This window comes from Triticum urartu, chromosome 1A, assembly GCF_056163025.1.
Source record: "Triticum urartu cultivar PI428250 chromosome 1A, HENAU_Tu73, whole genome shotgun sequence".
NCBI classification, from domain to species: domain Eukaryota; kingdom Viridiplantae; phylum Streptophyta; class Magnoliopsida; order Poales; family Poaceae; genus Triticum; species Triticum urartu.
This window is the reverse complement of record NC_141873.1, coordinates 492,640,733-492,668,680: the sequence shown is the minus strand read 5'-3', so window position 1 is coordinate 492,668,680 and position 27,948 is coordinate 492,640,733. Positions and strand designations below refer to the sequence as shown.

The 27,948-nt window shown below is 43.9% G+C and overlaps 1 protein-coding gene and 3 pseudogenes across 1 annotated transcript in view; 3 read left to right on the top strand and 1 right to left on the bottom strand.

Annotated features, from left to right (window-relative positions):
• The first annotated feature begins 2,938 nt into the window (after positions 1–2,938).
• LOC147991902 (uncharacterized) lies at positions 2,939–5,737 on the top strand (annotated as a pseudogene).
• A 297-nt stretch (positions 5,738–6,034) lies between these two features.
• LOC147991901 (serine/threonine-protein phosphatase 7 long form homolog) lies at positions 6,035–15,981 on the top strand (annotated as a pseudogene).
• Positions 15,982–18,821: 2,840 nt separating this feature from the next.
• The window catches only part of LOC125536315 (uncharacterized), a 35,555-nt gene continuing 26,428 nt past the window's right edge, over positions 18,822–27,948 (bottom strand). Inside the window, exon 3 of the transcript XR_015614497.1 lies at positions 18,822–19,207. The gene's annotated coding sequence lies outside the window, so the exon portion shown is untranslated. The remainder of the gene's footprint in view (positions 19,208–27,948) is intronic.
• Positions 22,431–23,673, top strand: LOC147991900 (uncharacterized; annotated as a pseudogene).

The window sequence follows — 27,948 nt, the reverse complement described above, 5'->3', positions numbered from 1 at the left end:
CGATTTGCACAAAATTATATATTTCCCTTAAAGCAGGTTGTTTCTTATGAGCGGAGAAATATTTAGCAGAGAAGTAGTAAATCATATCCTGGGGACTACGCACACAACCAGGATCAATAGAATTAAACCATATCTTAGCATCACCCTTTAATGAGAACGGAAATAATTTAAGGATATAATAGTAGCGAGTTTTCTCATCATGAGTAAACAGGATAGCTATATCATTTAATTTAGTAAGATGTGCCACAACAGTTTCAGATTCATAGGCATAGAAAGGATCAGATTCAACCAAAGTAATTAACTCAGGATCAATAGAGAAATCATAATCCTTATCAGTAATAAAGATAGGTGAAGTAGCATAAGCAGGATCGTATTTCATTCTAGCATTCAGAGTTTTTTTTCTTTAAGCTTAGCTAATAACTTCTTAAGATCACTTCTATCATTGCAGGCAAGAAAGTCTCTAGTAGTTTCTTCATCCATAACATAACCCTCAGGAACAACAAGCAATTCATATCTAGGGGGAGAATCTTCATCATCACTTTCATCAATATTATCAGTTTCAACAATTTCATTCTCTCTAGCCCTAGCAAGTTGTTCATCAAGAAATTCACCAAGTGGCACAGTAGTATCAAGCATAGAAGTAGTTTCATCATAAGTATCATGCAAAGCAGAAGTGGCATCATCAATAACATGCGACCTATCGGAATCAATAGCATGTGTAGGTGTCGCAAGCTTACTCAAAACAGAAGGTGAATCAAGTGCAGAGCTAGATGGCAGTTCCTTACCTCCCCTCATAGTTGAGGGAAATCTTAGTTCTTTCGTCTTTCAAGTTCCTCATAGTGACCAGCAGATATAAATCCCAAGTGGCTCAAAGAATAGAGCTATGATCCCTGGCAACGGCACTAGAAAATGGTCTTGATAACCCACAAGTATAGGGGATCGCAACAGTTTTCGAGGGTAGAGTATTCAACCCAAATTTATAGATTCGACACAAGGGGAGCCAAAGAATATTCTCAAGTATTAGCAGCTGAGTTGTCAATTCAACCACACCTGGAAACTTAATATCTGCAGCAAAGTGTTTAGTAGCAAAGTAATATGATATTAGTGGTATTGGTGGAAAAGTAACGGTAGAAAAAGTAATATTTTTGGTGTTTTATAGTGATGGCAACAGTAGCAACGGAAAAGTAAATAAGTGAAGAACAATATGTGGAAAGCTCGTAGGCATTGGATCGGTGATGGAGAATTATGCCGGATGCGATCGATCATGTAACAGTCATAACCTAGGGTGACACAGAACTAGCTCCAGTTCATCAATGTAATGTAGGCATGTATTCTGAATATAGTCATACGAGCTTATGGAAAAGAACTTGCATGACATCTTTTGTCCTACCCTCCCGTGGCAGCGGGGTCCTATTAGAAACTAAGGGATATTAAGGCCTCCTTTTAATAGAGTACCGGACCAAAGCATTAACACATAGTGAATACATGAACTCCTCAACTACGGTCATCATCGGTAAGTATCCCGATTATTGTCACTTCGGGGTTAACGGATCATAACACATAATAGGTGACTATAGACTTGCAAAATAGGATCAAGAACTCTCATATATTGATGAAAACATAATAGGTTCATATCTGAAATCATGGCACTCAGGCCCTAGTGACAAGCATTAAGCATAGCAAAGTCATATCAACATTAATCTCATAACATAGTGGATACTAGGGATCAAACCCTAACAAAACTAACTCGATTAAATGATAAATCTCATCCAACCCATCACCGTCCAGCAAGCCTACGATGGAATTACTCACGCACGACGGTGAGCATCATGAAATTGGTGATGGGGGAAGGTTGATGATGACGATGGCGACGGATTCCCCTCTCTGGAGCCCCGAACGGACTCCAGATCAACCCTCCTGAGAGAGTTTAGGTCTTGGCGGCGCCTTCGTATCGTAAAACGCGATGAATCCTTCTCCCTGATTTTTTTCTCCCCGAAAGTGAATATATGGAGTCAAGGTTGAGGTCGGTGGAGCGTCAGGGGGCCTACGAGGCAAGGGGCGCGCCCAGGGGGTCGGGCGCGCCCCCACCCTCGTGGACAGGTGGTGGGCTCCCTGACATGGATCTTTCTTCCAGTATTTTTTATATATTCCAAAATAATTCTCCATTGATTTTCAGGTCATTCCGAGAATTTTTATTTCTGCACAAAAATAACACCATGGCAATTCTGCTGAAAACAACGTCAGTCCAGGTTAGTTCCATTCAAATCATGCAAGTTAGAGTCCAAAATAAGGGCAAAAGTGTTTGGAAAAGTAGATACGACGGAGACGTATCAGCGGTGGAGGTGGAGGTGGTGGTGGTGAAGTTGGGGCAGTGTGGTGGAGGTGGTGGAGGTGAAGCTCCGGCAGTTTGGTGGCCACCGTTCGTTGTTCGTCGTTCTTCATTCGCACGCACGCTTCAAGGGTATATTTCGGCAAACATTTTATTTTTCGTAGGTGCTTCGGTAGTATTTGTTAATATGTTTCGATGTGAAATAAATTAGGTGTGCGATTATTGTTATTTGCCCCGGTAGTATACGTAAATATATTTAGATTTCAACTAATTAGTTGTGTAAAAATGTGTAGTTGCTCCGGTAATATTCCGTACTATATGTGGATGTCAAGTATTTAGGAGTGTCAGTATTTGTAGTAGCTCCGGTAAAATCCATAATATAGGCAGTCCAGTCAAATATTAAAATCTATCAATATTTGTAGTTGATTCGGCAAATATACGTAATATACTTGTAGGTGTGTGAATTGTATTAGTTGCTCCGTTAATATTCTGTAATATATAGCTAGCTAATATATAGACATGTCTAATATTTGTTAGTGGGGGTATTTTAAGTTGTTGCTTAATACTTGTATTTCATTGTTGAAAAAAATAGGTGAGCCGAGATGTCTGATGTCCGATGTAGTGAAGTTCAGATTTTACTACGGTCCTGGTACTGTCCAAACAACTGAGATGGGAGCAGATCCGAGTGAATTTACTCACATAGAGGTGCCAATGAGCGCACCTCAAACATGGTCTGTCAGTAGTTGAAAGAATGGATTGCGGCAAGTTTAGGTCTTGATACTGAAACACACACCGTCGGTGTTCATGCATTGTGGACACGATCAAGTTCAATAATTTACTTTTATTTGAGGCCAATAGAGCGAGACTCCGATTGGGTGCGGTGGTTACAAGGTTGTGAACGAAGGGGATGCAATCCTATTGCTTTAGTGCTTCCCGTCGTGAAGGAGGTCATTGCACATGAAGGCGAGGGTGGCTACGATCCTGGTCATAGCAGTGTAGGGAGGCAGTTATCTATGTCAAATGCTGGAGATGATGGTTATGAACAAGGACAGAGCAATCAGGTAGAAGGAGGAAATGCTTATGGTTATGAACCAGGGCAGAGTAGTCAGGTAGAAGGAGGAAATGCCAATGGTGATTACAATGGCGAGGTGGACGCTGATGAGGTAGATGGGCACATGCACGACCAGATGGAAGAAGAAGACAACGATGTTGAAAGGGGTCACGCCGATGATTCCGACGAGTCGGATGAATAAGAAAATGCAGAGGAGGTCCCGAATCCTGCATCGTGGAATCGTGACTTCTCATGTGCAATGATTATGAACGATGGACATGATTTTGGCTGGCAATACCACCAGAACAATATTGCGAAGGGTGCTATGTATCCGAACAAGCAAGCCCTGAAGGATGCAATAATTAATTGGGCAATGTCCACGCAAAGGGTTTTCACAGCTCAGGTGTCCAGCCAGAAATTCCTGACAATGGTATGAAAGAACGTAGATTGTCCCACCAGGGTGCATGGCTTTCTCCCTAAGTATGGCACAAGTTGGGTGATCAGTGACTTAGTTAATCACACTTGTCTTATTCCCTGCATCCCTCAAGATCATGCCAACCTTTCATCGACGCTTATTGCTCGGTTGTTTTATGATGAGATAGTGTAGGGCAAAGCTATGGAAGTGAAGGCAGTCCAGACAAAAGTATTCACCGGGTTCAAGTACATGATTTCTTATGGCAAGGCTTGGAGGGCTAAGCATGGGGCGCTTGAGAGGAGATTTGGTTCTTATTTTGATGCATATGACTCTGTTGTCCAGCTCCTCCACACCCTGCAGCAGCGGAATCCAGGCACCTATATCGATATCCAAGACATGTTCATGCCAGAGTTCCCAACTGTGAGGGTGTTGCATCGTCTCTTCTTCTCTTTCGGTGTATGCATCGAAACTTTCACGCATTGCCGACCGGTGATATGTGTTGATGGTACTTTTCTCACAGGCAAGTACAAGGGTCAGATCCTGACAACCATAGGTCAAGACGGCCAAAATCAAGTTGTCCCACTCATATTTGCTTTTATGGAGAGTGAGAACATTGAAAGTTGGACATGGTTCTTTAGGTAGTTGAAAATATCAGTTGTGAAGGAGAAGTCCAATGTATGCATCCTTCATGACAGGCATGCAGGTATACTCAGTGCAATAAGGACACTGACAAACCCAGGCCCTGAGGAACAAGCTCCATGGCAGGACTTGCAGAGCCGTTGGTGCATGCGCCATCTGGGGGCTAATTTCTTCTCACGGTTTAGAAATAAGAACCCGATGAATCTGTTCAAAAAACTCTGTAAGCAGAACCAGTTATGGAAGTACAATTTGATACGTGACAGACATAATGTGTGCACGCAGAGACACGTGAGGGACAGGAAAGCTGCAAGAGATGCAGCGGCGAGGGCACATGTTGAAGCAGTAGCTGCACAGTTGGCAACAGGAACATCGGCCGTGGAGGAGGAGCCTGTTGGGCTATGTGACCTGCCAGGCTTTGACCCACCTGGTACTAGGAGAAGGCTCGGGAGGTCGATTAAAACCTTCCAGTAGTGGATAGAGCATGAGCCTCTGTAGAGGTGGTCTTTGCTACATGACACACATGGAGCAAGGTACGGTGTCATGACAATGAACCTCGCGGAAACATACAACTTTGTCCTCAGAGGAAACCGGGCATTGCCACTTACAACCATCGTTGAGGGTATTTTCTATGGCACCGTCAAGTATTTCAGAGATAGACGTCAAAAAGTAGAGCAACATATCTTGAACAACCCGAATACACGGTACTGTAAAAGAGTCACGAAGTACATGGACAACAAGATGCAAAAAACTAGCTCACACACTGTTGTCGCCATCGGTAATCAAGAAAGAAGGTTTGAGGTCCGCTTAAGCAACAACAAATTCGGATGTGCAAATGAGTTGAGGACGCATGAGGTGAAAATTGGTAATGAAGCCTGGCCAACATGTGAGTGCACGTGCAACAAACCTAAGTTGCTTCACCTACCTTGCTCACATGTACTTGCAGCTTGCGGGCAACTTGGAATGGACGCAATATCGTTTGTGTCTCCATATTTTCTGAAAGAGTCTGTCCTCAATACATGGACAGGTGTGCTGATGGGTTTTCGATCAATGGGTAACTTCAACAGCGTCAACCCCGCTGAAAGGCGTTACATTCCAAACCCAGAGCATATGCGTACAAGTAGAGGCAGACGGCAGTGTCAGCGCATCCGGAATGATATGGATGAATCTGAAGCAGGAGGTCCGACTAAGCAATGCATTCTATGCAATGAATTTGGCCATAGGGACACTAATTGTCCCACTTTCGTCACTGGGCGTGGACGAGGCAACCGGGGACGAAGAGGAGGTAGAGGAAAAAGAGGAGTAAGAGGGAGAGGAAGAAGGTAAACCAGCAGTAGTATGTTCTAAATTTGTATTAAGTGTGGCACTATATTCTGAATTTGTATTAAGTGTGGCACTATGTTCTGAATTTGTATTAAGTGTGGCACTATGTTCTGAATTTGTATTAAGTGTGGCACTATGTTCTGAATTTGTATTAAGTGTGGCACTATGTTCTGAATTTTTATTAAGTGTGGCACTATATTCTGAATTTGTATTAAGTGTGGCACTATGTTCTGAATTTGTATTAAGTGTAGCACTATGTTCTGAATTTACATGTGCAGGAATGTCGGGACTGTGGTTGCTGAATGGGGATATTGATAGGGGTCATCATGCTGCGATATGGTATGAGCGCAAGCTTGAGCCTCTGGTCACTTGCACTCCTAAGGAGCACTGGATGATACACCCAGGATGGGTTCAGCGGTACGTGCTTTATTAATTTGCACACTCACATGCATATTAATGGGAGACACTAACTGAAATGTTCTCTGATGAAGGTTGAAATGGGCCGGCCTTTTACCTTTCGCGCGTTTGGTTGAGTCTATCCCGGGTGAGAAACGCCTCATCATTGACTCCTCCTTGTTGAGTTGCTTAGTGGACCGTTGGAGGCTAGAGACCCACATGTTTCACTTTCGATGGGGAGAGATGGCTCCTACTCTAGAGGATGTGTCACTTTTGTTGGGGAACGTAGTAATTTCAAAAAAAATTCCTACGCACACGCAAGATCATGGTGATGCATAGCAACGAGAGGGGAGAGTGTGTCCACGTACCCTCGTAGACCGAAAGCGGAAGCATTAGCACAACGCGGTTGATGTAGTCGTGCGTCTTCACGATCCGACCGATCAAGTACCGAACGCACGGCACCTCCGAGTTCTGCACATGTTCAGCCCGATGACGTTCCTCGAACTCCGATCCAGCCGAGTGTTGAGGGAGAGTTTCGTCAGCACGACGGCGTGGTGACGATGTTGATGTTCTACCGACGCAGGGCTTCGCCTAAGCACCACTACAGTATTATCGAGGTGGACTATGGTGGAGGGGGGCACCGCACACGGCTAAGAGACGATCAACTTGATCAACTTGTTGTGTCTAGAGGTGCCCCCATGCCCCTGTATATATAGGAGCAAGGGGGAAGGCGGCCGGCCTAGGAGGAGGGCACGCCAAGGGGGGAGTCCTACTCCTACCGGGAGTAGGACTCCTCCTTTCCTTGTTGGAGTAGGAGAGAAGGAAAGAGGAGGAGAGGGAGAAGGAAAAGGGGGCTGCACCCCTTGTCCAATTCGGACCAGAGGGGGGGGCGCATGCCTCCTTCCTTTTGGCCTCTCTCCTCTATCCCCGTATGGCCCAATAAGGCCCATATACTCCCCGCGAATTCCCGTAACTCTCCGGTACTCCGAAAAATACCCGAATCACTCGGAACCTTTCCGATGTTCGAATATAGTCGTCCAATATATCGATCTTTACGTCTCGACCATTTCGAGACTCCTCGTCATGTCCCCAATCTCATCCGGGACTCCGAACTCCTTCGGTACATCAAAACTTATAAACTCATAATATAACTGTCATCGAAACCTTAAGCGTGCGGACCCTACGGGTTCGAGAACAATGTAGACATGACCGAGACACGTCTCCGGTCAATAACCAATAGCGGAACCTGGATGCTCATATTGGCTCCCACATATTCTACAAAGATCTTTATCGGTCAAACCGCATAACAACATACGTTATTCCCTTTGTCATCGGTATGTTACTTGCCCGAGATTCGATTGTCGGTATCTCAATACCTAGTTCAATCTCGTTACTGGCAAGTCTCTTTACTCGTTCCGTAATACATTATCTCGCAACTAACTCATTAGTTGAAATGCTTGCAAGGCTTAGGTGATGTGCATTACCGAGAGGGCCCAGAGATACCTCTCCGACAATCGGAGTGACAAATCCTAATCTTGAAATACGCCAACCCAACAAGTACCTTCGGAGACACCTGTAGAGCACCTTTATAATCACCCAGTTACGTTGTGACGTTTGGTAGCACACAAAGTGTTCCTCCGGTAAACGGGAGTTGCATAATCTCATAGTCATAGGGACATGTATAAGTCATGAAGAAAGCAATAGCAACAAACTAAACGATCAAGTGCTATGCTAACGGAATGGCTCAAGTCAATCACATCATTCTCTAATGATGTGACCCCGTTAATCAAATGACAACTCATGTCTATGGCTAGGAAACTTAACCATCTTTGATTCAACGAGCTAGTCAAGTAGAGGCATACTAGTGACACTCTGTTTGTCTATGTATTCACACATGTATTACGTTTCCGGTTAATACAATTCTAGCATGAATAATAAACATTTATCATGATATAAGGAAATAAATAATAACTTTATTATTGCCTCTAGGGCATATTTCCTTCAGTCTCCCACTTGCACTAGAGTCAATAATCTAGTTCACATCACCATGTTATTTAATACCAATAGTTCACATCGACATGTGACCAACACCCAAAGGGTTTACTAGAGTCAATAATCTAGTTCACATCGCTATGTGATTAACACCCAAAGGGTACTAAGGTGTGATCATGTTTTGCTTGTGAGAGAAGTTTAGTCAACGGGTCTGCCACATTCAGATCCGTAAGTATTTTGCAAATTTCTATGTCAACAATGCTCTGCATGGAGCTACTCTAGCTAATTGCTCCCAATTGCAATATGTATCCAGATTGAGATTTAGAGTCATCTGGATCAGTGTCGAAATTTGCATCGACGTAACCCTTTACGACGAACCTTTTTGTCACCTCCATAATCGACAAATATATCCTTATTCCACTAAGGATAATTTTGACCAATGTCCAGTGATCTATTCTTAGATCACTATTGTACTCCCTTTGCCAAACACAGGGAAGGGTATACAATAGGTCTGGTACACAGCATGTCATACTTTATAGAACCTATGGCTAAGGCATGGGGAATGACTTTCATTCTCTCTCTATCTTCTGCCGTGGTCGGGTTTTGAGTCTTACTCAACTTCACACCTTGTAACAAAGGCAAGAACTCCTTCTTTGACTGTTCCATTTTGAACTACTTCAAAAACTTGTCAAGGTATGTACTCATTGAAAAATTTTATCAAGCGTCTTGATCTATCTCTATAGATCTTGATGCCCAATATGTAAGCAGCTTCATCGAGGTCTTTCTTTGAAAAACTCCTTTCAAACATTCCTTTATGCTTTGCAGAATAATTCTACATTATCTCCGATCAACAATATGTCATTCACATATACTTATCAGAAATGCTGTAGTGCTCCCACTCACTTTCTTGTAAATACAGGCTTCACCGCAAGTCTATATAAAACTATATGCTTTGATCAACTTATCAAAGCGTATATTCCAACTCCGAGATGCTTGCACCAGTCCATAGATGGATCGCTAGAGCTTGCATGTTTTGTTAGTACCTTTAGGTTTGACAAAACCTTCTGGTTGCATCATATACAACTCTTCTTTAATAAATCCATTAAAGAATGCAGTTTTGTTTATCCATTTGCCAGATTTCATAAAATGCGGCAATTGCTAACATGATTCGGACAGACTTAAGCATAGATATGAGTGAGAAACTCTCATCGTAGTCAACACCTTGAACTTGTCGAAAACCTTTTTGCGACAATTCTAGCTTTGTAGATAGTAACACTACTATCAGCGTCCGTCTTCATCTTGAAGATCCATTTAATCTCAATGGCTCGCCGATCATTGGGCAAGTCAATCAAAGTCCATACTTTGTTCTCATACATGGATCTCATCTCAGATTTCATGGCCTCAAGCCATTTCGTGGGATCTGGGCTCATCATCACTTCCTCATAGTTCGTAGGCTCGTCATGGTCAAGTAACATGACCTCCAGAACAGGATTACCGTACCACTCTGGTGCGGATCTTACTCTGGTTTACCTACGAGGTTCGGTAGTAACTTGATCTGAAGTTACATGATCATCATCATTAGCTTCCTCACTAATTGGTGTAGTAGTCACAAGAACAGATTTATATGATGAACTACTTTTCAATAAGGGAGCGGGTACAATTACCTCATCAAGTTCTACTTTCCTCCCACTCACTTCTTTCGAGAGAAACTCCTTCTCTAGAAAGGATCCATTCTCAGCAATGAATAACTTGCCTTCGGATCTGTGATAGAAGGTGTACCCAACAGTTTCTTTTGGGTATCCTATGAAGGTTTACTTCTCCGATTTGGGTTTGAGCTTATCAGGTTGAAACTTTTTCACATAAGCATTGCAACCTCAAACTTTAAGAAACGACAGCTTAGGTTTCTTGCCAAACCATAGTTCATACGGTGTCATCTCAACGGATTTAGATGGTGCCCTATTTAACGTGAATGTAGCTGTCTCTAATGCATAACCTCAAAACTATAGTGGTTAATCGGTAAGAGACATCATAGATCGTACTATATCTAATAAAGTATGGTTATGACGTTCGGACACACCATTACACTGTGGTGTTCCAGGTGGCGTGAGTAGTGAAACTATTTCACATTGTTTTAACTGAAGGCCAAACTCGTAACTCAAATATTTTACTTCTGCGATCATATCGTAGAAACTTTTATTTTTGTTATGATGATTCTCCACTTCACTCTAAAATTCTTTGAACTTTTCAAATGTTTCAGACTTGTGTTTTATCAAGTAGATATACTCATATCTGCTCAAATCATCTGTGAAGATCAGAAAATAATGATACCTGCCGCGAGCCTCAATATTCATCGGACCACATACATCAGTATGTATGATTTTCAACAAATCTTTTGCTCGCTCCATTGTTCCGGAGAACGGAGTCTTAGTCATCTTGCCCATGAGGCATGGTTCGCAAGCATCAACTGATTCATAATCAAGTGATTCCAAAAGCCCATCAGCATGGATTTTCTTCATGCACTTTACACCAATATGATCTAAATGGTAGTGCCACAAATAAGTTGCACTATCATTATTAACTTTGCATCTTTTGGCTTCAATATTATGAAAATGTGTATCACCATGATCGAGATCCAACAAACCATTTTTATTGGGTGTATGACCATAGAAGGTTTTATTCATGTAAACAGAACAACAATTTATTCTCTTACTTAAATGAATAACCGTATTGCAATAAACATGATCAAATCATATTCATGCTCAACGCAAACACCAAATAACACTTATTTAGGTTCAACACTAATCCCGAAAGTATAGGGAGTGTGTGATGATGATCATATCAATCTTGGAACCACTTCCAACACACATCGTCACTTCACCCTTAACTAGTCTTTGTTCATTCTGCAACTCACTTTTCGAGTTATTACTCTTAGCAACTGAACCAATATCAAATACCGAGGGGTTGCTACGAACACTAGTAAAATACACATCAATAATCCGTATATCAAATATACCTTTGTTCACTTTGCCATTCTTCTTATCCGCCAAATACTTGGGGCAGTTCCGCTTCCAGTGACCAGTCCCTTTGCAGTAGAAGCACTTAGTCTCAGGCTTAGGACCAGACTTGGGCTTCTTCACTTGAGCAGCAACTTGCTTGCCGTTCTTCTTGAAGTTCCCTTTCTTTCCCTTTGCCCTTTTCTTGAAACTAGTGGTCTTGTTAATCATCAACACTTGATGCTATTTCTTGATTTCTACCTTCATCGATTTCATCATCATGAAAAGCTCGGGAATCGTTTTCATCATCCCTTGCATACTATAGTTCATCACGAAGTTCTACTAACTTGGTGATGGTGACTAGAGAATTTTGTCAATCACAATTTATCTGGAAGATTAACTCTCACTTGATTCAAGCGATTGTAGTACCCAGACAATCTGAACACATGCTCACTGCTTGAGCTATTCTCCTCCATCTTTTAGCTATAGAACTTGTTGGAGACTTCATATCTCTCAACTCGGGTATTTGCTTGAAATATTTACTTCAGCTCCTGGAACATCTCATATGGTCCATGACGTTCAAAACGTCTTTGAAGTCCCGATTCTAAGCTGTTAAGCATGGTGCACTAAACTATCAAGTAGTCATCATATTGAGCTAGCCAAACGTTCATAACGTCTGTATCTGCTCCTGCAATAGGTCTATCACCTAGCGGTGCATCAAGGACATAATTCTTCTGTGCAGCAATGAGGATAAACCTTAGATCACGGATCCAATCCGCATCATTGCTACTAACATCTTTCAACTTAGTTTTTCTTTAGGAACATATCAAAAATAAAATAGGGGAGCTAAACGCGAGCTATTGATCTACAACATAGATATGCTAATACTACCAGGACTAAGTTCATGATAAATTAAAGTTCAATTAATCATATTACTTAAGAACTCCCACTTAGACAAACATCCCTCTAATCTTCTAAGTGATCACATGATCCATATCAACTAAACCATGTCCGATCATCACGTGAGATGGAGTAGTTTCAATGGTGAACATCACTATGTTGATCATATCTACTATATGATTCACGCTCGACCTTTCGGTCTCCGTGTTCCGAGGCCATATCTGTTATATGCTAGGCTCGTCAAGTTTAACCTGAGTATTCCGCGTGTGCAACTGTTTTGCACCCGTTGTATTTGAACATAGAGCCTATCACACCCGATCATCACGTGGTGTCTCAGCACGAAGAACTTTCGCAATGGTGCATACTCAGGGAGAACACTTATACCTTGATAATTTAGTGAGAGATTATCTTATAAAGCTACCGCCGAACTAAGAAAAATAAGATGTATAAAAGATAAACATCACATGCAATCATAATATGTGACATGATATGGCCATCATCATCTTGTGCCTTTGATCTCCATCTCCAAAGCATCGTCATGATCTCCATCGTCACCGGCATGACACCATGATCTCCATCATCTTGATCTATATCAATGTGTCGTCACATGGTTGTCTCGCCAACAATTGCTCTTGCAACTATTGCTATCGCATAGCGATAAAGTAAAGCAATTATTTGGCGCTTCCATCTTATGCAATAGAGAGATAACCATAAGGCTTTTGCCTGTTGCCGATAACTTCAACAGAACATGAACATCTCATACAACAACTTATATCTCATCACGTCTTGACCATATCACATCACAACATGCCCTGCAAAAACAAGTTAGACGTTCTCTACTTTGTTGTTGCAAGTTTTACGTGGCTGCTAAGGGCTGAGCAAGAACCGTTCTTACCTACGCATCAAAACCACAACGATAGTTTGTCAAGTTGGTGCTGTTTTAACCTTCGCAAGGACCGGGCGTAGCCACACTCAGTTCAACTAAAGTTTGAGAAACTGACACCCGCCAACCACCTGTGTGCAAAGCACGTCGGTAGAACCAGTCTCGCGTAAGTGTACACGTAATGTCGGTCCAGGCCGCTTCATCCAACAATATCGCCGAACCAAAGTATGACATGCTGGTAAGCAGTATGACTTGTATCGCCCACAACTCACTTGTGTTCTACTCGTGCATAACATCAATGCATAAAACCTAGGCTCTGATACCACTGTTGGGGAACATAGTAATTTCAAAAAAATTCCTACACACACGCAAGATCATGGTGATGCATAGCAACGAGAGGGGAGAGTGTGTCCACGTACCCTCGTAGACCGAAAGCGAAAGCGTTAGCACAACGCGGTTGATGTAGTCGTACGTCTTCACGATCCGACTGATCAAGTACCGAACGCATGGCACCTCTGAGTTCTGCACACGTTCAGCCCGATGACGTCCCTCGAACTCCGATCCAGCTGAGTGTTGAGGGAGAGTTTCGTCAGCACGACGGCATGGTGACAATGTTGATGTTCTACCGACGCAGGACTTCACTTAAGCACCGCTACAGTATTATCGAGATGGACTATGGTGGAGGGGGGCACCGCACACGGCTAAGAGACGATCAACTTGATCAACTTGTTGTGTCTAGATGTGCCCCCACGCCCCTGTATATAAAGGAGCAAGGGGGAAGGCGGCCGGCCTAGGAGGAGGGCACGCCAAGGGGGGAGTCCTACTCCTACCGGGAGTAGGACTCCTCCTTTCCTTGTTGGAGTAGGAGAGAAGGAAAGAGGAGGAGAGGGAGAAGGAAAAGGGGGCTGCACCCCTTGTCCAATTCGGACCAGAGGGGGGACGCAGGCCTCCTTCCTTTTGGCCTCTCTCCTCTATTCCCGTATGGCCCAATAAGGCCCATATACTCCCCGGCGAATTCCCGTAACTCTCCGGTACTCCGAAAAATACCCGAATCACTCAGAACCTTTCCGATGTCCGAATATAGTCGTCCAATATATCAATCTTTACGTCTTGACCATTTCGAGACTCCTCGTCATGTCCCCGATCTCATCCGGGACTCCAAACTCCTTCGGTACATCAAAACTCATAAACTCATAATATAACTGCCATCGAAACCTTAAGCGTGCGGACCCTACGGGTTCGAGAACAATGTAGACATGACCGAGACACGTCTCCAATCAATAACCAATAGCGGAACCTGGATGCTCATATTGGCTCCCACATATTCTATGAAGATCTTTATCGGTCAAACCGCATAACAACATACGTTGTTTCCTTTATCATCGTATGTTACTTGCCCGAGATTCGATCATCGGTATCTCAATACCTAGTTCAATCTCGTTACCGGCAAGTCTCTTTATTCGTTCCATAATACATCATCTCTCAACTAACTCATTAGTTGCAATGCTTGCAAGGCTTAGGTTATGTGCATTACCGAGAGGGCCCAGAGATACCTCTCCGACAATCGGAGTGACAAATCCTAGTCTTGAAATATGCCAACCCAAAAAGTACCTTCGGAGACATCTATAGAGCACCTTTATAATCACCCAGTTACGTTGTGACGTTTGGTAGCACACAAAGTGTTCCTCCGGTAAACGGGAGTTGCATAATCTCATAGTCATAGGAACATGTATAAGTCATGAAGAAAGCAATAGCAACAAACTAAACGATCAAGTGCTATGCTAACGGAATGGGTCCAGTCAATCACATCATTCTCTAATGATGTGACCCTGTTAATCAAATGACAACTCATGTCTATGGCTAGGAAACTTAACCATCTTTTATTCAACGAGCTAGTCAAGTAGAGGCATACTAGTGACACTCTGTTTGTCTATGTATCCACACATGTATTACGTTTCCGGTTAATACAATTCTAGCATGAATAATAAACATTTATCATGATATAAGGAAATAAATAATAACTTTATTATTGCCTCTAGGGCATATTTCCTTCAACTTTTGCTCGGACTACCATTGGCAGGTCATGCCATATGACCGTTGGACGCACCGGCTGGTTGGGAGCGAGGTCTTACACAATGTTTTCATGGTGTTTTTCCTGATGCTCCGGATCCGGTATGGGAGCATCATGGACCTAAGTATGATTGGTTGCTCAATTTCCAGGTTATTCCCCCTAGCTCTTATCTTCAAGTTATCGTGCATATGGTTTTACAGAAAATACCCGCGGCTTACTAAAACTTTCTCTCTGCTTAATGCAGATCTAGAAGTTCCCGGCGCCATTGAGTGCGGAACAGATCACTCGGAGCCTAGAGGCCTACTTAATGTGGCGTTTCGGCAAGGTGATGTTCACAGAGAACCATGTCACCACTATTAGCGTGCTCTACATGCCTATGGAATTCGAGATAGCGAGCGCTCAGACGGCGGATGAGATCAGACAGAGGAGTTGGGGTTCGGCAGTCATAGCGGCTACATACCGAGGTATGTGCAACGGTTGCCTGCTTACATCGAGAAAGCCAGCCCTTCTTGGATGCCCTCTATTCCTACAGTTGTGGTCGTGGGAGAGGTTCTCTATAGGGCGACCAGATGTATGTGTTAATCAGCTTATAGCCGCCATGTTTGATGCCGACGGCATCGACATGCCTACTTTTGGTCTGTGTTGGACACGTCGCGAGGTATGTATCGTGTTACAATTTAATGTAACTTTTGTGTGCACCAGAGATAGTTCAATGCTAGCGGCTACTAACATTTGTTTTCTGCAGAGACGCTTTGCTAGTGATCAGACCAGGAAGGCATACACGACATTGAACGAGCAGTTCGATATGTACACTGGGGGTCATCTGGCAGACCTACACAGAAGCAGCCATAAATGCGAGATACCCTGGTGGTATGTCTGTGCTATGCACAAGGGACCGAGATTACTGGATGACGAAATCAAAGATCATCTTCGATGTCTTTGTCGAGGAGATGGCACAACAGAGGGTTATGAGGCAATTTGGTCTTTTGTAGTTGAAGCTACCTCCCCCTACAGAGAACCCGGTGCCAGCACACATCCATAGGTATTAACCAGTTTTTCAATGTTGCATCATCTTTCATAGTACTCAATTCAAAGCATTAGGTAATTGTTGAACACACACCACAATTTTAGGACAACAAGGAAGGGCATGACCAGGACAACTGCTGACTGGCTAGCTAGACTAGAGCCGTATGTTATAGAATGGGAGACAACAAACACACATCTATGGCATGAGAATCACAATTTTGATCTCAATGAATTCAATCTCTATTTGCCGTGCTACATGACCGGAACACGGTTACGCATCGTTGAGCACTCTCACCCAGAGGAGATACCTGATCCTACTCCGTTGGATATGTGCCCGACCTATGATACTTCGGGCTCTAGGCGGTACGCGGTAAGATATATTTTCTTTAAGTAATGTTGTCACATACTTTGACGTGCATACTTAATAATCGTCATGAAAATTTGCAGGCTACCTTGACACACGAACTCTACGATGACGTGACCACCTTTGGACGATCACTGTCGTCTGGACCTCTTCTTCACCACCGTCCTGTGCTATAGCCCTTCTTGGAACGAATGCATAACAAAATATGGGCTGTCTACGAGGCTATCACGTGCACCGGGAGAAGCGACGTTGTTCAGCACCACCAGCAGCAGCCGCGTCCCTCCATGCACCGACATCAACCACGTCCATGTCTAGCACATCAGTCGGCAACGAGGCCACCCCGTCCTGACCAACCTGGCAACACCCGCAGCACTATGGTCCCACGTCGAGCTTCGTGTTTTCTCCACAGCCACAACAACACGGTCCCTCGTCGAGCTTCGTGTTTGAGCCAGAGTAGCCATCACAGCCAGCAGGTATGTGTCTTCATATTTATTGTTTTCAATATTAATTGAGGCGACCTCATTCTTCATGACTTAGCGTTCCATCATGCAGGAGCCTACGGATATCAGGCGTCTATGTCGGCATAACATGATACGTGAGGGAGTGATCAACATCCCAAGGAGAACATACAGGCTCAGATGTCGCAGCACACCCAGTGGATGAACATGTTTTCGACTCCTCCACCAGGCCCCACACATGATACACAACATGACCAGGGAGAGTCTGAGATTCCTCCTCGTAACATTAGGGCACCCAATAGGTTGGGATGGACGCCGCCTGTAGATCCGCCTCCCCGCCAGGCCAGACGTCGTCACTGACGCTTCTATCTATCAGTAGAGACATTACCATCTATTTCTGTATGAGAATTATGTCTATTCTATGTATGAGAAAAATGACTATGTACTTATGTATGAGACATATGCCTACTCTATTTTAGTACTCTGTTATCCGAACTACAACATCATATTTAGATAGAACACAATGGTAGTACAACAAGACAGTACAAACAACTAGATAGAACTACATCTAAATTAAACAACTAGATATAACATACAACATAAAAACTACATGAAGTCATCATTGTCATCCTCCATCGATGCAGAGCTCTTGCCCTTCGACGATGAAGAACTCTTGCCCTTCGACGATGAAGAACTCTTGCCCTTCGACAATGCAGAAATCTTGCCCTTCGACGATGAAGAACTCTTGCCCTTTGACGATGCAGAACCCGGAAGCGGCAGCATGAAGATATCATCTTCATCCTCGCTGTCAGCACTCCATAAATAAGTATATTTTGCTCCGAAATTTAGGTACCTACCACACTTTAGGTATCTTCCATGCAACCTCAGAAGTTCGATGCGTATCTCCTCAAAGGTCCTGGAAGGCCACCCACTCCGACTTAATGCGTGAGCCAGCTCATTCAGCAGGGTGTCACTACTGATGATTTCTTCTCACGGAACTAATCTGTTGTCAACCCTGAAATCAGCGGCTAAACGCAACAGACATTCGGACATACGACTATGAAAACTATGATCAAAAGGATATCCGGACATCTTGGCGAGACTACGAGACTACGCTAGAATGCTTACCAACGTTAGTGACGAGGGGGTTTTATAGGTTGAGAACACAAAGGAAGGTGGGAACTCGGTAGGGGGAACATATGGTGGGGGATACTGGCGGGAACTGAAGAGCGGGAAAATATGGCAGGAACTAAAGAGCGGGAACATATGGCGGGAATTAGAGAGCGGAAAGATATGGTGGGAACGAGCAAAGCGGGGAAATATGGTGGGAACGAGCAAAGCGGGAAACTATGGCGGGAGGTCGACAATGGGAAAATTTGGCGGGAAATGGCGGCCTGTGATATACATGGGGATCATACGGGGAAAATGGTGGCATGCACCAGTCGGCCTACGGTTGGCCAATTAGTGCCTGTCGGCCTACAGCGGGCCGATTAGTCCATGGGAACTGAACTCGTGGCCGACATGCCACTAGGCCAGCAGCCAGCCGATAGGAGATCACTCGGCCTGCTGCGGGCTGACTAGGCCCAGTCGGTCTGCAGCGGGCCGACGGTGTATTATTTTTGAAAATTATTTTTTGAGCGTAATATTTATGCAAATTAATAAAAAATGTATTATTTAAAAAATAGCCAAAAGGAGGTGTTCCTGACATTCTCTCGGCTGGAAAAAAGTGCTCTTGGCATTCCTCTTAGGAAAAAGGTCATCGTAAGGAGATTTTGGCATCTAATTGGTCTTTGGATGTGATGATACAGGAAGTCAGATCTTTTGATGACAACTGGAAGATGGTGATGATGTCTCGACTACAATCGTGCCATGACGATGTGCTTAAGCAATCGCGACACCAAACCCTATATTATTGACCTCGTTGTAATCTCATACAAACTGACTGTAAAAGTTTGTTGTGGAAACAATTGAAAAACAGGTGAAAATACTATAGCAATTTGGATTACAAATATAGACGAAACATAAGTTAAAATAGGGGTTACATAAACCAAATTTTACAAACAATTAACAAGCCCGAATTGCAAAGATAGCACCCAAAGTAAAGTGTCTATACCAAAGATTTAAGTCTAAATCATGAAGGGTGGTGCTTCCATAAAGGAAACGGCCAAGCATCATCACCAAAGGTTGGCTCAAACTTTTCCATGGGCCAGACCAAGTAAAGGATGCTCAACATTTTTAAACTATAATTCTAGAAAGGCAAAATATTAGGTGACATCTTGTAGACATTTCTTTGGGGGGCTTGTAGACATTTTCCTGGTCAGGTAAACGATGATATATTAATATCAAGTTGATACTGATTACAACAAGCATCTGCAACAACACAATGTCGAGAGTTGGTTGAGACATCGATGATGCACACATCCAAAAAGAAGAAGAAAACAAATGAGAAAAAGGGACCCGTAAAGGTTAAGGTGAGGCGAACAACACGATGTAGGACGACATCAACACCCACCACCGTCATTGGAAACAATAAGACTAAGGATATGTTCCCCAACAGCTACGCCTCCGGGAAGGTAATGGTACATGAAGCCACTCGTTGCGATATCCAACCATATAGGTCACATCATGGGTTTTCATGTAGGAGAGAAAGTCTAAATAGACTCCAGAAAATGCCTTCAACAAAGAAGGGTAGACCGCCACTGCCATGTACAAGTAGTGAAGGCCAGACGTAGGATTTCACCCTGAACTCAAGGCCCGGTAATCGAAGGGCGCAACCAAAAATGAAGCGTGCGGAGTTGCTCCCACCAACTTGCCATGTAGAGATAGATCTAGCATTTATTTTATCATGCATCAAAGCAGCACCATTTGATTGTAGACGGTTGTCAAGACTTCATCTTTTTTTTAAATGGCCAGCAAAACTGATGTTTCATTGAATTAGTAGAAGAGATCGATACATAGTTTGATCAAGTGTATCAGTGGATGGCAGAAGCCGACACAAAGGAAAAACAAAAAGAGAGGCCAAAGCCTATCCGCATGCCAACTCCTCACGACACATTCCCGAAAGGGTGCTCAAAACTTCATCTTCACCCACAAATCTCCTAGTCTTGATACTTCTAGGCTTGATCCATGGGGAGTTGTATGTTAAAATAATGATCACCCCTTTTGCTTCTTAGGTCTTGCACTGAGCTTGACTCTTGATTTGTGAAAAGTGGCAATAGTTGTTTCCGAAAAGGTTGTGTACTCGTGCCATGATCATTCTTTTTTCTCTAAGATCGTGTCATGTTCGTTACGATACAAGAGGTGGGGCCTCCTCCAAAGCAGACCCTCAAACTTTCATTATATGTCTGCACCAGTGTCTAGATCAACTTTATCATACAACGGGGACTTGTATATGTCCGCTTGGCAGTCTGGATGTATGGATTCTGGTATCCTAGAGACGAACGTGAGGGGCTTTGTCGGAGTCCCTCAGTAATGGGGTTCGAGTACTGCATTCATGGTTTAGACCCTGTTTGTTTCCAGGGACTTATTGGTTTAGGGACTTAAAAAAGTCCCTATAAGTCCCATCTAAACCAAACAAGAGGGACTTATAGGGACTTAAAGTGGTGATTTGGGACTTATTAAAAAAGACTCTCAGGGAGGAACTTATAGGGACTTTTCCATCGATTCCCCCTGCCCCGCACCTAACCTTATCGCTTCCCCGCTTCGCTCCTTCCCCGCATCCCCGCTCTGCTCCAATCGCCGCCGCCGCCAGCAGTACCCTGAACCGCCGCCACCATGGCCAACGATGAGGAGGACCGGATCCCCTTCTTCTCTCAGTTCCACGTGCATCATCAGGCATCCCAGGGCTCATCCGCCGGGGGAAATCTCGGGAGGGGAATGGGATTCTTGGATCTCAACCACAACGTCGACGACTTCCCGGAGTTGGGCTCGTACCAGCAACTCCTCTTCGACCAGTCCACCGGCCATGGTCTTCCTCCTACTGGACCTGGTCGTGGGAGGCCCGTGTCTCAGGGCGGAGGAGGCCTAGCAAGGTCTCTGAACATCGGAGGCCGAGCCGGCTCTCACCTGCGTCCGTTCGTCGCCCCGGGCGCAGCTGCCGTTGAGGGAGGCGTGATCGGGCGTGGGAGGACCGTGTTGCAGGTCACCGGACGCGGTGTAGGTCGAGCCCATGGGTCCTCATCGGCCGGCAGTAGAGGAAAAGCTGCGGGGAAGCAACGTGTGTCGTCAACTGCTACATCTTCAGAAGATGTCGATGAGAATGAAGGCTTTGAAGATGAAGATGAGGATTTTTCTTTTGGAGAGGTAAAATTCTGATTGGTATACATAGTTAGCTTTCTGTCACAGGGTGCAAATTCATCTTCTTTATATGCTAGCTAATTGTGTGTACAATGGTATACCTTGGTGTAGAATTTGAACTAGCTTGATTCTACTTTTGTTTGAATTGTGTACTTGTTATTTTTTGTTTAGAAAAACATTGCCAAGGCTGATTGGACAGACGAGCATATTAGTGTATTTTGTAACATCGCCTGTGAGGAAGCTAGGGATGGGCATTGTGTGAATGGTACTTGGACAAGTAGATGCTACAATAACATGAAGAAAAAAAATTATCAGCGTGCTGGCCTCCTCCATACTACCAAGCAATTCAAAAATTGCATAACTAGACTCAAGAGCCACTATACTGCTTGGGTGTGGTTGGGGCAGCAAACTGGTTGTGGCCAAACTGGAGATGGAGCTATAACCGCATCGAATGAGTGGTGGAAAAAGTAATTAAGGTACATACATTATTCTGCAAATTACATCTGAATTGCTCACACTTGGTTACATTATTTAGCCTTGTCCTAATTACCTAACTAATGTTGTAGGAGAGACCAGATGTCAGAAAATTCAAGGGTGGCAATCCTGAGTATTTGGATATGCTAATAGAGCTATTTCAAGGTGTGGCAGTTGATGGATCATCAGCTTATGTGCCCATATATGAAGATGAAGAAGAATATGTTGTTGCCGATGATGGAAATGAGGAGAGTCCAATGAGCACCACTAGCAGGAAGAGGGGAAGCAGCAACGGTGAACAGTCAGCTTCAAGCCCAGGCAAGAAACACAAGAGCCCAATGGTGAAACTAATGACAGGGCTCATCAATACTATGACTAGTGAGAACACTTCTGACATGATCACTGAATATGCAAACAAAAGGCAGGAAGCAAAGGACAAGGCAAAAGAGAAGAAAGCAAACAACACTAAGGAATCCATTACTCATTGTCAACTGTTGGCAGTTCAATGTGGTGCAGAAGAAACAAGTGTTGAGTACTTCATGGCAACTCAACTATTTGCAGATGAGGCAAACTGAGTCATATTTTAGAACATTTCAAGTGATCAGGCTAGACTGACTTGGTTGAAGAGGTGGTGCATGATGAAGAACTTGTCCTAGTGTAGTAGTGATCTTGTTTGTCCTTTTTCTAATATATGTAATGGACCTGTACTGTGTGACCTTGTTAAATGATCATTGCATGTTACTGTGTGTCCTTTCTCATGCATGTACTAATGTTTTCAAGTTGAAGAGGTGGTGCATGATGAATAAGTTGTACTAATGTTTGCATGTTTCAGGATGATGACAGCAGTGTTGATGGAATCAGCAGTGATGATGGGAGCAGCAGTGATGATGAAGCACTGATGTTGTTCATGCACCAAAAAAGGAAGAGAAGAATGATGCAGATGGCCTGCATGATTGGTATGTACTACTTGTTCTCTTACTGTAACAAAGGGCCTAGAAGAGTACCAATAGAGTCTGGGCATGATTGGGTTATGACAACACTAGGCAATGAAAAATCCTGTTACAACATGTTTAGAATGCACAGACCAGTGTTTGAGAAATTGCATAGTGTGCTTGTTGATTCCTATGGTTTGAAGTCCACAAAAAAATGTCATCTGTTGAGTCTCTAGGTCTGTTTCTGTGGATAGTAGGTTCCCCTCAATCTGTTAGACAAACAGAAAACATATTTGTTAGGTCATTGGAGACAATTGTAAGGAAGTTTGATAAGGTTTTGGCCTGTCTGGTCAAGCTAGCAAAAGACATCATCAAGCCAAAAGATCGTCAATTCAGAACTGTGCATTCAAAATTAAGATCTAGAAAGTATGCACCGTTTATGGACAATTGCATTGGTGCAATAGATGGGACACACATACAAGTTGTGGTACCACTTGCCACTGCTGCCCAGCATAGGAATATACATAAGGAGAAGAGTCAGAATGTGATGTGTGTGTGTGTGACTTTGATATGAGATTCACATTTGTCCTAGCTGGTTGGCCAGGATCAGTGCATGACATGAGGGTCTTCAATGATGCCCGAACCAGATTTGGTGACAAGTTTCCAAAACCACCACCTAATAAGTTCTATCTTGTGGACTCAGGGTACCCAAATAGACCAGGCTATCTTGCACCATATAAGGGTTTAACCTATCATTTCCAGGAGTAACGTGATGGCACAATGCCAAGAGGAGAAAAGGAACACTTCAATTTCACCCATTCTTCACTTAGAAATGTCATCGAGAGGTGTTTTGGAGTCCTGAAGAACAAGTGGAGGATTTTGTTTCACTTGCCTAGTTATCCACAACAGAAACAAAGCAAAATCATTGTGGCTTGCATTGCACTGCACAATTTTATTAGACAAAGTGAACTACCTGATATAGAGTTCGACAAGTGTGATCAAAATGAAAACTATGTACCATTGTCTATGCCAACGACTACAACAAATGATTCAACAAATGAGATGGACGGTGCTGCTATGAATCAATTCAGAGCTTGGGTCGCTGATGGGTTGTGGTCCTTGAAACAACAATGATATGAACAGGTGTTCTTCGCTTATGTAGAGGGTGTTTGTTTCCGGGGACTTATTGGTTTAGGGACTTAAAAAAGTCCCTTTAAGTCTCATCTAAACCAAACAGGAGGGACTTATAAGGACTTAAAGTGGGCATTTGGGACTTATGAAATAAGACTCTCAAGGAGGAACTTATAGGGACTTTTCCATCGATCCCCCCTGCCCCGCACCTAACCTTATCGCTTCCCCTCTTCGCTCCTTCCTCGCATCCCTGCTCTGCTCCAATCGCCGTTGCCGCCAGCAGTACCCTGAATTCGGTGAAATAAGACTCTGAGTTCTCTTCCTCTGCTGCAACTGTGAATGCCAGAGTGATCGAGGACGAAGACGATGCTACTTCACCGCCACCTCCTTCAGCACGCTTCGACCCTGCTCCAAGTTCTTCTGCACCGCCGAACACCACCGACGACCCTGCTTGTAAGTGCATCTAGTGCCACCCCTAGTTGGTTTTGGAGTATTGACGACAAACCTAGTTGAGGGACTAATGTGTTTGTGAGAATTGCAGGATAACACAGGTAGAAGTCCCTCATTGATTCGGTTTTCCTACCAGAGATGACCCCTAAAAATGTATGAAGACATTGATGTCACAGGTGGTATATGAAGATATTCTCATCGAAGACTATGACAAGAGAAGACATCGCATGAAGCCTATGGAGCTCGAAGACTTACATATATAGTAGTTATTTTTCTTCTTTGTTGAGTCATAGGAACCACCGTACTGTTAAGTGGGGTCCAAGAGAACCAGTCAGAATGACTGAAGTGATGCTTAACCAAAACCTATGTCTTCGGGTGAAGACTATGAGAGCGTATCTTGTCCAGAGTCGGACAAGTCAGCTTTGCTTGTAGCCCAAGTAAAGTTGCCGTGTGTGTTTGAATCTGGCCGTTGGAACATGTGTCAGTTCCTTAGTGACCCAGGGTCATTTCGGACAAATCGGGTCGGGTTTCCTAGTGGCTATAAATAGCCCACCCCCTACAACCATAAATGGTTGGCTGCTCAGAATTAGAGTACGGCTTTTGTCGTTTGAGAGCAACCCACCTCGAAGCCTTTGAGAGAGAATTCCTTGCGAGGATAAAGCCCTAACCACCTAGAGCCAAAAAGTGTTAGGCATCACTTAAGTTTTCTTGTCTGTGTGATCCGAAGACTTATTGCACTTGAGGACCGTGAATCCTCTAGCCGGTTAGGCGTCGCGTTCTGAGCATCCAAGAGACATTGTGGATCGCCGGTGAACGAAGTCTGTGAAGGTTTGGGAGTCTACCTTGAAGACTTGCCAGAGTGATTGGGCGAGGTCTGTATGACCTTAGCTCAAGGGGAATACGGTGAGGACTGGGTGTCCTGAGCTGCGTGTTCAGGACTGGGTGTCCGGGACTGTGTGTCCTCAGGTTTAAATACCTAGCCGCCCTAACCAGACATACAGTTGTCATAGCAACTGGAACTGGTCCAACAAATCATTATCTTCAACGAGTCACTGGTTTCATCCTTCCCTTCCCTTCACTTACTGTTGGTCCTGGTGAAGTCATTGTATGTTCGCACTATCTTTTGTCTTCACTGAGTGACTCGTGTTCTGTGTGGCTTCACAATATGTTCCTACCTGATCCTTACTACATTGCTGCTATTAGTCATTGTGCTTTCACTCTATTGAATACTTGACTATGGCTTGCCTAGTGTAGTCTACCTTCCGCTGCATGGTAATAGGTTTATTTCTATCGTTTGTCTTCGAAACTTCCACGTTTCGAAGACTTTCATAAAAATCGCCTATTCACCCCCCCTCTAGTCGATATAACGCACTTTCAATTGGTATCAGAGCAAGGTACTCCCTTGTTCTGTGTGATTCGGTTTAACCACCTGGAGTTTTAGCTATGTCGACTGCAGGGATAATTAAAGTCTCCGCTGCGTGCCCCGTCTTCGATGGAACTGAATATCCCTACTGGAAGAATAAGATGCGCATGCATCTTGAAGCCATTGACTTCGACCTATGGTATGTCGTCAAGAACGGCGTTCCCAAGGCTGGAGAAGGTGTCATTGCTGCTGATGTCAAGAAGTTCGTTCAACTGAACTCTACTGCCAAGAATATCATCTGTGGTCATCTGACCAAAGGACAGTATGGCTGCGTGAGTGCTTTGGAAACATCTAAGCTAGTCTGGGACTGGCTCTCCAAGGTCAACGAAGGCGTCTTAACCCAGAGAGATCAGAGAATCAGTGTCCTTCGCAACATCTTCAACCGCTTCAAGAGAAATGACAATGACAATGTCCAGCTCACGTTTGATCGACTCACTGACATCACAAATGAGCTTCAAGCCCTCGGCGCTACTGAGATCACCAAGCATGAAGTCGTCAAGACACTCCTAAGATCACTTGACAGTTCGTTTGACACCCTAGCCCTGATGATTCAAGAACGTCCTGATTTCAAAACACTCGATCCGTCTGACATACTTGAGAGGCTAAATACACATGAGTTTCAGCTTTCTGAGAAAAGAGATATCTACGGTCCCAACTATGGGCGAACTCGTGCCTTGAAGGCAAAAGCTGTCTCCTCATCTGAAGAAGAATCTGACAGCAGTTCTGATGATCCTGAAGACATTGGAAAGGAACTTGCTATGCTTGTGAAGAAGTTCCAAAAATTCACCAAGAAGAAAGGCTTCAGAAAGTCTTCACGATCAAGCTCAAGGAATGATGAAGCTTCTGCTCATGATTACAAGAAGAAAACATGTCACAAGTGCAAGAAACCTGGCCACTACATCTCTGAGTGTCTGCAGTGGGACATTGAGAACAAGAAGAAAAAGAAGAGCAAGGAGTATGATTCTGATGACAAGAAGAAGAAGAAATACTCAAAGTCTTCTTTCAAGTCCTCCTCAAAGTCTTCATCACACAAGAAGAGCTCATCTGGCAAGGCACGTGCATTTGTTGGCAAAGAAATGGATTCAGAGGAGGAGTCCGCTTCTGAGGAGGCGGAGGTGGAGTCTGAGGAGGAGTCCGATTCTGGCATTGCGAGTCTGGCTACAGCATACGTCGCCAAGTCCATCTTCAACACTGAAGACAATGACTCCATCACCGACACCTGTGCAAATGACAAAGACTACTCCACTCCTACCTACTGCTTCATGGCATGCGGTGCCAAGGTAAATACACGCACTACTCGCTATCAAACATCTAGTGACGATGACTCTGATTGTGGTTCCAAACCCAGCTACAAAACACTCGCTAAAATTGCAACTGAACAACAGAAAACCATGGAACACATACAAAAACTGTTAGACAAAAGCGATGATCTGTTAGACGCTGAAATGACTCGATCTCAGTCCTTAGTTGAAGACATAAAAAATCTTCACGTTAAGTATGAGGAACTTGAAAGTCGTCATGAAACGCTCTCAACAGCTCATGAAAGGCTTTCCTATCATTATCTTCAAAGGAAGCAAGATCTTGAGAAATTGAGAGCGGCTCATGAAGATCTTCAGAAAGAAAACGAGTCGCTTCGCGCCGAACAGATTAGTTCAGCTCAGGAAAAATTTGAACCACCATGTCTTAAATGCATTGAGCATGATAATGCTACCTCTGTTGCTGAATGTTCTACTGCTGCTACTGTTGCAATATCTTCAACTGTTGATGTGGGAACTAACCCCTCTGCTGAGGATACCACTGCTATTGCTGATGAGAATGCTAGGTTGAAGACATTGCTTGAAACAGGGATTTACAAAAGTCTTAAAGGGCATCAGATACTATGTGATGTCCTCAAAAGGCAGATCCTGAACCGAAACCCGAGGAAAGAGGGTGTTGGGTTCGTAAGGAAAATGAATGCTGATGGCTCTTACTGGAAACCTGAGCAGTACCCCAAAACCACGTGGGTTGTTGCAAAGGAACCTTCAGCAGATCCATCCACTCTATCTGGCTTCACGTGTGCTAACCCCATTGTCATTGATGAATCCTTTGATGCAAACTATAAACTGTTTAAGAATCAGAATGGTGAAGTGTTTGCCAGGTATATTGGTACTAACTGCAGGAATGGGCCGCCTATGAAGAAGATCTGGGTGCCGAAAAAGTGTTTGGAGAATCTTCCTGTGAATGTCATCATGACACCACAAGTGAAGAAGACAAACCCCAGACCACAGGCTTCATACGGTCCAAAGGCTTCATACAGACAGAGGACTCACCTGAGTCGCACTAACGCAAATGTTTTGCAGGGAAACCAGACTCAGGCCTATGAATATGAGCAAGGTTCATCAAACCGCTATGTTCATAAGACCAAG